We start from the raw sequence: 11,748 nt of genomic DNA, 5'->3' as shown, positions 1-11,748 counted from the left end.
TTAGTATTGCATCCTTCTCATGGGCATTTAATACTTTTTGACTTTTCAGTCCGAGTTAAATCTCTTTTTTTGGCTCAATTTATCTGTAAAAGAAAACATGCCTAATAATTCTGCACACCTGAATATAAGCAGATTTTCATTTCCAGCCTTCATGAACAATTATATATCACTTATACATTATTAAATACTAAATCAATAGTAGTTATTAGGATTACTGTGGTTTGGAATTGGTCAAATGTGCCTGGAAAAAAAATATGATCAGAAAATCAACATGCCTAATAATTCTGCACTCCCTGTATATATATATATATATGAAAGCTAGTTTGGAAAAATGTTACACCTATGTGGGTTCACCTGCATGTTAGTGGAACTAACCTGCTGACATTATTTATATATACATGTCAGCAGGTTAGTTCCACTAACATGCAGGTAAACCCACATAGGTGTAACATTTTTCCAAACTAGCTTTCAGGAAAGAGAATGTCATGCAAATGTTAAAACCCAGAAGTGTGTCTGTAAATCACATGGCTGACATAATTTGTGATATATTTTTACAAGGTAAGGAGACGGTTGACTCAGGTGCCAACCTCTCTACAGTGTATGACAGAACATCCAGGACTGCATGCCAACTGCCTGAATGTCTATACACTTCAGAATATAAATAACATTTACAGAGCTGACTATGGCCCACTTAGGAGGAGAACAGAGGAGGAGTGAGTAATTATGAAAAAAAGATCACAGATTTCATCATTATGTAATGATAGAGATATCAAACCAATAAACTTTGTAAAATGTGTTTATTTATGGTGCGCATTGTAATAAAATAACTTTAGATATTGTTAATTGAAAAAAATATATTTACAAGGAGCACAAAAGGTAGCATACACATGCACAAGAGGTATTTGTTGAAGATTATACAAAAGTCTGCATTACTGACTATGTAATAATTACAGCACTCTCTGCCAGACGTTTCAGGTATCTTGCCTATCGCAGTTTTGTCAGCTGGTGCTGGGGATATCTTGGCAGACACGTGCGTGTGGTCATTCCATCGTGTGTTGTCCTGCAGATCCGGCAGGAGTTTCCTGATGCTGGTGGGAACTATGTTGGCTTCCGGCCACCACTGGATTGAACCTAGACACGTTTGGCAATGAGTTCCTCCTTTGCTGGCATGTCAAACTGTGCTGATAGGGAAACTGGAATTGGTACTTCTCGTAGTTCCTCAACATAGTTGGTAGGGTCTTCAAACACTTCTAAAAACAGCAGTCTCATCAGATCATTGACGTATCCTGCCCCCCCCCAAACAAAAAGTTATTTACAATGTGCCTGTTGCACTATTTCTAAATATATGTGACACTTTTACTATTTTGGAAGTACGTTTATATTTCAATTTATATATATGCCATTTACTTGTATTTATAAAAAGACATTTATGAACAAACCAAAAGTAGGCTCTGTCTTCACTGTTGGTTGCCCCTTCTTAGATTTTGGAAACATGATTCTATATACAGCTTTGCCCTCCAAGTTCTTTGCCTGTTCATGATCAGCATTCTCGTTGAAATGCATTGCCGCAAGATAAAGCCTAGAAAGATAAATGTAAAAATTAAAAAAAATTTACTGACAAGTACAAGTTTGAAAATAAGACAATACATGTATTTAATTGTTTTGTCTTTATAACACTGGGTTTTGTAAAGTATTAGAACAATTATTGCCTGCATAGCATTCCAATAAAAGGAAAAACAACATTCTTGGGGGCAAATCTCAGAATGACACTGTGGAAAGCCTCAAGAGCTGAAGTTTGATGTTGGTGGCTCAGCTTTTCCACATCACGGAGAACTCTCTTGTTCATGAGCAGCTTCTCCACTTTATACAGAACCATGGTACCTATTAGAATAGACAGGGAAATGTTAAAAATACTGACATTAAGACCAACAGTAAGTTATTTGTTTTAAACACTAGAAAAAAAGTCACAGACCTTGTTTTAACCATTTATTAGGGTCTGTGGACACTCTGTCTTCATGAGCGCACTTGGGGAATGCTGGATCTTCATGAGTGTGGACATTCTGAATGTGATTAAATAAACTCTTCCACTTAGCAACTTTCTCTGGTCCTTCTGTGGAAGACATGGCTGACCAGTAGATGTGATTTTTTATTCCCGGCAACCAGTTTCGCAGCACCTGGCAGTCTTTGTTTCTTGATAATTTCTCCAATTTCTTAGATAGCCCTGGAAATACAAGAAGTCAAAAAGTGAATCAAAATGAAAATCATAAGCTAACTAAGGCAAAAGTTTCTTGCACAGACTGATCGTTTCAATTCATAAGACCGTATTGTTACAGGGGCCACGGGTATTCATTTTTTTTGTTTGCATGTTTGGTTTGGTTTTATTTACTTTTAAAGTGATGGTAGCCATTAACTTACATTATATGAATCACAGAGAACTACGGTTTCAGCTAAAAAACTGCTATACTGAAGAAAAAAAGTCACCTACATACATCTTAGATGGCCTGTAAAGTAACAGCAAATTAGAATTTTTGTTGAACTATCCCTTTAATCAAGAATGATTAAAGGGGGGGGGGGGGCACTCAGTTTCAGTCAGTCTCATGTCAAATATGCATCCTGCATATCGTATTGCATCCTGCATATCTCCGAAAAGTCTTTATTTTTATTATAATTATAAAAGAAAGATGCGCTGTTCCGAGTCTTTCTGAAAAAAAGCCGTGCGGCTGGGGGCGTATCGTGTGGGCGGAGCTAAAGAATGTCGAGCGCGCACCGCTGTTACTGTGTTGAGTGCGTCTGAAAGCTGCGTCATCCCTAAAAGCGGGAAAAAACTTTATTCAAAATAAAAAAATGGCTTTTAATCAGATACAGCCATAAATCTATGATCCGGAATCAGACCCAGAGGCTGAAGTTGAACAGGAGCAGCAGCAAACACGACTAGAGCAGGACGTCTCTATGTGGTATAAGTTACACTAACTATATAATATGCTTAGCAGCTTGTGTTATTTACACATTTATACTTTAATTATATCGTCATATTTTTTTTTGTCTTTGAAGGTGTACATGTGGGAAGTGCAGTTCGATACCAATTGAGGCGGAAAACGTTTGCTGCCAAGAAATACAATCGGTTACACTTCTGTCATGAAATACATTGTGTAAAGTTGTAGTTTGTGTAGGAAATAATATGAAAGCATACAATTAGCTTAATAAATGTACTTTAGCACAGTCTTTATAAAATATTGTACATGTTATTCCTTCACCTCATTAATAAACTTTGTGATAACTATTTAACATTTTAGGTATTATCCAAACAGCGTATTGCTGTAAGAGGATCTAATTAAAAAATGCATAGTCCCTACCTCGTCATATAATTGAAAAAAATAATAAATAAATATATATATAATATATATATATATGAAAGGTAGTTTGGAAAAATGTTACACCTATGTGGGTTCACCTGCATGTTAGTGGAACTAACCTGCTGACATTATTTATATATATATGTCAGCAGGTTAGTTCCACTAACATGCAGGTAAACTCACATAGGTGTAACATTTTTCCAAACTAGCTTTCAGGAAAGAGAATGTCATGCAAATGTTAAAACCCAGAAGTGTGTCTGTAAATCACATGGCTGACATAATTTGTGATATATTTTTACAAGGTAAGGAGACGGTTGACTCAGGTGCCAACCTCTCTACAGTGTATGACAGAACATCCAAGTTTAAAATAAATGCTTGAAATGAAATAATGTATGTCCAATAATTTTTCCAAAAGTTGGAAAACATTTCTACAGTAATATAAAAAGAATTTTGACTTCCATTTACCCTTCTCGAGGTGCCAAACATCATAGTACTGTTTGATCTCCCTCTCCCTCAGATATTTCTGCACCTGGGTGTGACGATCAGTCACAATGTAATCAACATGTAACTGGTTGGACTCTAGATGGTCCAGACCTCTTCTGAGTCCTTCCTTCTCCATGTGTGCACTGCCTCCAACTTCATTGCTCTTATATATAAAAAAAAAATTAAAAAAAATTGACCTTACCAAATGCAAAGTCACATAAAAAAACATGAAGCATTAACAACATAGTTCAAGAGAGGGTTACCTGTATTAGTTGAATGTCCAGAATTTTATTGCTGTCAAGATGTAATAAAGTATAGCTGCCATATTCGGCTGAATGTCCTAAATATAGAAAACATTTGTAAGTTAATACCATACTCTGGAGAACCAAAAATGTGTAATTTAACATTACTATGATGAAGTCTTGCCAACATAGAATAAATATTATTTCGAAATTTACCTGGAGAATCAGCACGCATATCGCCACTCAGTGCAATTTTGCCTAACAGCTGTAGTTGTTGGAACATGGCCTGCTGATCTATCTTCCACTTGTGAAATATGGATGGTTCCAGAAACAACCGAGCATGCCTTCTAAATGATCTGAACTGGTGTATTTGCAGATTCATAGCTCTGCAAATCTGACAACATAGTAGAAATTAAATTATGGGTTCTTTTCTTTGTGAATTTTACAAAAATATGTGCATATAATACTCCAAAAATACCTTATGCATTTGAATAAATGATCCACCAGTGAAGTACACTGCCGCTGACATTTGCAGATTTCCAACTGGGGTGCTTCCTCTCACAGGCTGGCTCTGCCATTTTTTGGTATATTGGCAGTGTTCGCAGACCTGACAGAATGACACAAATGTCCCAAGCCGACGTCGCTGTACCTTGCTGCTGTTCTTGCAAAAAGGACATGTTTTAAAAAGCTCTCTGAGAGAGCTTTCAAAAACAATGTACTTAGCATCGGTGTAATTGCAAGAGATGTCCATCACACTGAAAAGTAATGGCAAAGTATGAATATCAATGATAAATTAAAAACAAATGTAATGAATAACAAGGTACATTTGCACAACATTACCTTGTTTCAGAAGGCTCTGCAACAGAGTCACCAGGCTCATATGTGGAATCATGAGTTTGTGGAATTTCTGAAAGATTTGCTTCAAGCTCATCCTCAAGCAGCAATTCTGTACGGGGCCTTTTAACAGATGTTGCACCGAGTCCAGATGTGGATGCCTTGATTGGCGTAGATGACATATCCCTCCATGTCTCAACCCGTGTTGTCTCAGTACTAACACTTGTAAATGAAACGGTTGCCTGTGTGCCTGAGCAAGTAAATATTAATATTTGATTTATGAACACACACACACACACACACACACACACACACACACACACACACACACACACACACACACACACACACACACACACACACACACACACAATGCATTTTAAATTATCTATATGGTAAAAGTAGTAATAACCATTTCACATATTACATACCTTTGCTCCGTACATGTCCTGTCTGTTTAGAAAAAGAGAACTGTGTGCCAACTGTCTTTTGAGATGGAACAAAAGTACACTGAATGCCTACAGATTGCATTAGTGGTTTAGTTTGCACTTCAACAGACACAGTTGTTTTATCTTCTGTTTGACATTCCATGTGCTTGATGGAAGGCAAGTCCTGGCTGGTAGGAACATATGTAGATGTGCTCTATAAATAAATGAACAAACAAATAAATACCTAATAGAAGCTTTTCACGGGCAACATACATTTCAGAATAATCACCTTGCTAGACTACAATCAAACCGTTATTCCATGATTTTAACTTTAACGCCGCGTTTTTAGAACACCATGTCAAGCGCGAGTGTTACAATGGCTGCGTTCGAAACCGCATACTCTTTGAGTAGGTACTCATTTTCAATAAGTACTTACTTAACGAGCTCTAAAAGAGTAGGTACTATATTGCCTGATCTCGTTAAGTATGAATGCGATCCGCACTTTATGCGCCATGTTGACGTTATCATGTGACCTACGACGTTATCTCAAGCGCAACGACTTGAAAGACGAGTGACAGGTTTAATTCATCGAGCTATAAATATCTTAATATTGATTAAACTTGCTAATTGTGTGGGCTTGTTGAAGAAACAGCTGCCCATTTATTTTGTGATATTAACCCTACTAATCTGACCCAGTTTTATCCTTACCAAAACCCACAATCGTGATCTCTTAAATATGTTGTTAATTTCTTTATTTTATATGCAAAACATGTCATCCACAAGCAAAATTGGCCTAAATCTCCTTTATATTTTCCTTTTTAAATTTAACTCCTGTTTTATCCCTCAATCCCTTATTCAAAGATATCTAACCTTGTTATTGTTTTTTCTTTGGATATAATGTATGCAAACCCATGATATTTGTTTTATTATTAGGATTGTTAAAGACACAACCATGTAATTATAAAATAAAAGATAGGCCTATGAGTGACAGGTGCAGTAACAGCTCAAAGCATCAATAACTCCACAGCCCGACCTGTGCAGTTTCCCTCAGAGTCTGCAACGAGGACGTCTTTCAGCTGCTCGAAGATCTCACCTTGGGAGAACACTGTTGATTTTATACTCTTAAAATGTATATTACTATTCAAAATTAAGATTACCCCAGAATGAATTGCATTGCTAGCCCACTAAAACACTTACAATAATAATAATAACAAATGCTGACAATACTTAATTATATTACTTTTTTTTTTACTGAAAATTATATTGTTTTAGTAAAACAAGCAAAATGCAACTTGTTGTCATATGACATAGCGATGCATGAAAATACACTAGAACAAATGCAGCCGATGTGAATACCAATTTTCAGTCAAGCAATGAATAAATGCATGAGTTAATAAAATATTTTATTTACTGACAACAATAGGAAACATGAATTAATGAGTAAAAGAATGAATAAAAGTAAACATCACAAATGAATAAGTCACCATGAAACAAAGCTTTATTCAAACGTATTGTTCTAACAAACCATCACACATTTACAGACGGTGAACTCCCACTTCTGCTGCCATCTCAACACAGCTTGATGAAGCAGTTGACCACCGTGAACACCTTCGCCTGTCCAGCCGTCCATCATGTCCCTCCTGAACCCCACAACTTTGAAGCAAGAGTGTGAGAACATGTGCGGGACAATCTCTGACTGCTGATGTCTACTCCAAACATCTGCGTGTCTCTCCATCAGCATGACTACTTAAAACGTTTTACAATTCATGTTGTCAGCATCCCATTTCTTGCCATATTTGATTTAATATTTTTTACAATTACATGCTACTTGTATTGTAGCTTTATGACTTTTGTGGTGTAGTGGGCTAAACACTGAACTGATAAGCAGAAGGTTTCTGCTTGGATCTCCGCAGCCGTCACCACCAGTGTGTCCTTGAGCAAGGCTCAACCACAGAAGCTCTGCAGCAAATGCACAGACATCAAGAATCAGAAAAGTGCTGAAATAACTCTGTTTGAAATTAAAATAAAATACAACTTAAGATTTAAATGCATGTTTTATTCATTTCTGTAGTATACTCAAAGCCTTTGATGACAGGCTTCCTTCATCAGCCTCTCTCCAGTCTCCACCAGATAAACACACACGTGCTCTTCTGGCCCTGTAACATCAGACAACTTTCACGTTACCTCTATCTTAAACAACACCTTGATAAAAGCATAAAAGTTTATGTGCTCAATAGCCTTAAATGTTGAGGTAGTTGCTGATGTGTTAATGTTCCTCAATTCATCAACAGTACTAATGGACAAATAAAAAAAGATAACTTATGTTTAGTTACTTTATGTAGATCTATTAACATTACTGACGTTCATGTAAAGCAGTGTTGACCACAGTGAACTCTACATTATAGCACACACACATCACTCTGATCAGATGTCTATTTCATGCTGTGATGTCATCTGCAATACTTATCGAAAATGTTCCTGTCAGATGTTAAATAAACATTTAGTAAGCATCTTTATCTTTAAGTATATCGTTTATGTAAATCCACTTTGGAGACGCATGTGTGTGTGTTACTGGAGCTCATACATAATAAAACGTGTTTTTACAGCCCAATCACAACTACACTATACTGTCTGTCGTCTTTACACTTTTAACAATTCAACAGTTTAACGTTACTCTACAGTAGTCCAACAAATGCGATTTTAACACAAGGAACGGTGATTTTGGTTTGTAATACTCACATTTGATTGGCTTTTCTCCATCCTTTCCTGTGGCCTCATGGGAAGGCAGGGATAGAAAAGTATCCGACGATGGGTACTTCACAATCTGGGCGGAATCAGTAAGCCATCCGGGAACTTCTCGCCTACTCTTTTATGATTACTGAGGTTTCGAACATACTTCTCCTTTCACGTACTGTTTTCGCCTACTATATAGTAGGTAAGTAGGCATATTCGAACGCAACATCAGTATACGCACGTCCGAATCTCGCGAGAAATACTCCAAAACCCTGGTAGTTCTCGCCTACTCTTTTATGAATACAAAGGATTCGAGCATACTCTTCGCTCGCCTACTGCTTTTTACATACTATATAGTAGGGAAGTATGCGGTTTCGAACGCAGCCAATGTGTGTGTGTGTGTGTGTGTGTGTGTGTGTGTGTGTGTGTGTGTTTACGCGTGGTTTGTGTAGACATGATTTGTAGTAAGCGGACTGGTTTTGCGCGTCAGGCTATTGTTTACATAGAAAGACATGGAATAGTAGCGCATTTGAATGAAGAAGCGCGCTTATTTAGTTCAACATATATTTCCCCACTCTTTGTGTATTGTTGTTTGGAGTGCTTTTACAATACACAAACATACACATATAGTGGCCAGCTAAACAAATGTACACACACTATACATCGCATGCTCCATTGATCAATACGTGATCATGTTTGGGCTACTTGATGGGCATAGGCAAAAACAGACATTTAAAGCAGTCTTACCGCCCGCGGTTCCAACGTTGGGACCTTTATCGTTGGGACCGCTCCATCCTTCAGTATTAGGCGATCTGAAAATCCGGCGTCGAACTGGGCCTTGTTTATAAAACAATCGGCACCGAAATGCAGGGAACAGACATAAATATTTGCGCAACTCAGTTGCTGATCCAGAAAAGCAAATTCCATCCACTGTTGCCTAAACGCGGGGTTATTTGGCAATCTGTACAGGACTGTCTTGGCCTGGCAACCAAAAACACACTTTTTTGGTGACATTGTTAATTACTTGAAGTCACATCATCTGTGCAGCGCAGCCTACGAGCCAGCGCTTTGATGGGCGTAGCCTATTACTTTCACGCGCTCTCTCTCTCTCTCTCTCGCGCGCGCGCGCGCTCTTCCGGTAGAATTGTCCGTACGGCCCATACAAGGAAATTCCGCCCTGTTGACGTCAAGCGGACCCATGATCGAAAAAAACTTTCCGAAACTTATGACTAACAGGAAGTACTAATTTTGGCAAAGAAATACTCCCATCAAACGCCCACCTTAGCTTTTGAAACTGTGTCCATGTTTAGCATGGGAATCCAAGTCTTTAACTATGGGGCGCCGTTTGTAAAGCGGCTCACGCTGAAAATAACAGCAACATTTTGACACATTTAGATTAGATTAGATTAGATTAGATTCAACTTTATTGTCATTACACAAGTACAAGTACAAGGCAACGAAATGCAGTTTAGGTCTAACCAGAAGTGCAATAGCAGCAAGTGCAGGATATACAACGTTTGCATAAGTGCAGGACATGGATATGTACTGAGTATATATAAATATGTCTATAAATAGAGAGATGGTTATTACTATAAACAGAATTTACAGGTGAATATGTACAGTGAATAATATACAGATGGTTAATACTATAAACAGAATTTACAGGTGGATATGTTCTATGAATATAATATAATATACAGATGGCTATTACTATAAACAGAATTTTACAGATAGAGGTATACAATGATATGTTAGGCTAAAATGAGGAATATGGCAGTGGATTAAGGTAGTGCAATAAATTATGGACAGAAGCTATCCGAAAAAAAGTGTAAAAGTGCAGTGGAAGTGATTGCATATTACAGTTAGAAGTACGGTGCAAAATACAAATGTAAACAGTATACTCTAAGAAGAAAAGGTTCAAAAATGAACCTTTTGAGGTTCCTGGAAATTGCAACTGTGGGGGAACCTTAAAGGTTCATTTTTGAACCTTTTGGAAAAGGTTCTAATTGGAACCTTCACTTAAAGGTGCATTAATGAACCGCATGGGTTCCATTTTGAACCTTTTTAGACACGCTTTTAGCATGCATCCATGTTTGTTATTATTATTATTATTATTATTATTATTATTATTATTATTATTATTATTATTATTATTATCATTATTATCATTACATTACTAATTTAATCTAATTTCACAACACAGGCCAAACATATTATTCTCCATGAAATATTTATTTTATATAGGCATATACAAATTTGAGTACTGAACACAAAGTACAAATTAAGACTTATTAAAACTAACATAGAATATAGAATATTCTCTTTCAATGAAAAAAAAAAAACAGAAACAGAATGCAACTGAATATTCACAATATTAAGGGAAAAAAATATAAATGTTTACAACAACCCACTTCATGTATGTACATGCATTATACACACCAACACACTTTTGGTTATATATTTATATATATTCCGAATATTTCGGAAAATAAATTAATGCTTATAACAACCCATCCCATGTATGTATTTATTTATTCACACATATATATATATATATATATATATATATATATATATATATATATATATATATATATATATATATATATATATATATATATATATATATATATATATATATATATATATATATATATATATATATATATAATGAATAAATAAATACATGTACTGAATATATATATATATTCAGTCAAACAAAAAATTGGCCATTTTAATCACACTGGGTGGTATTTTGGTTTCTGCGTTGTGGCACATTAAAAACTTTTCAACAAATGTCAGGGTGTTTCTCATCTTTGCAGCATACTCAATGTTGAAGATGAAGTGTATTGCCATTAAAACAACAAGAGCCATGGTCAGATCATCCACTTCACAGACCTTCTCCCCTTCCATCAATATTTCTAGAAGAGACTCTTCATCCAAGACACGTCCCTTTATGTACAGCACAGGGTTGGGTGTACGGGGTTCCTAAACAAAGATCAAATAATGCTATATTAGATATAAAGATATAGCAGATATAACATTGAAAAAAAGTTTAAAAAATAAATAAAAAAACCCACATCATAACTGGTTAAATTTGCCCAATGTTAGAATGTTTTTGTCAAAAACTAATAATAAATGTTTTGGTTGCAAGAACCTTGTTATAGTCTGTGCAGATATTACGTCAAAACCCAGAAGAGTAAAACCCCATAGGAAAATCTCAAGGGAACCAGGGTATGGGGTTTTGATGTCATAAATCACTTGACGTCAAATCACTTGATGACGTTTTAACTCTATAGTCGAACCTGCACACATTCAAGGAGAAAGGGCATAAAACATACTTTTATACTGTACCTCATTGATAAGATATAGAGATCTCGGACTCTCCTTGAATAAAAGTGGAAGCAGCAGGACAGCAACAGCCATTGAGAGACCTTAAATATAAAATTGTGAAAATATCCATGGATATAATGTTAATTATGAATTGTATATTTATTATCCATAAAACAGAGATTCAGTATACATTTTCATTCATATTCATAATCATTACCTTTGTGTGCCAAATCAACATGGGTTTTTTTCGCTTCAGCCAACTCAGCACAAATATCCACTCCGACTTCTCTTCTGTGGCACTCATTGATAACTTTCTGTGCCACCAGGTCAAGATTTTTCAGA

Source organism: Gobio gobio (genome assembly GCF_949357685.1).
Source record: "Gobio gobio genome assembly, chromosome: 4".
NCBI lineage: Eukaryota > Metazoa > Chordata > Actinopteri > Cypriniformes > Gobionidae > Gobio > Gobio gobio.
Note: the sequence above shows the minus strand (reverse complement) of the source record.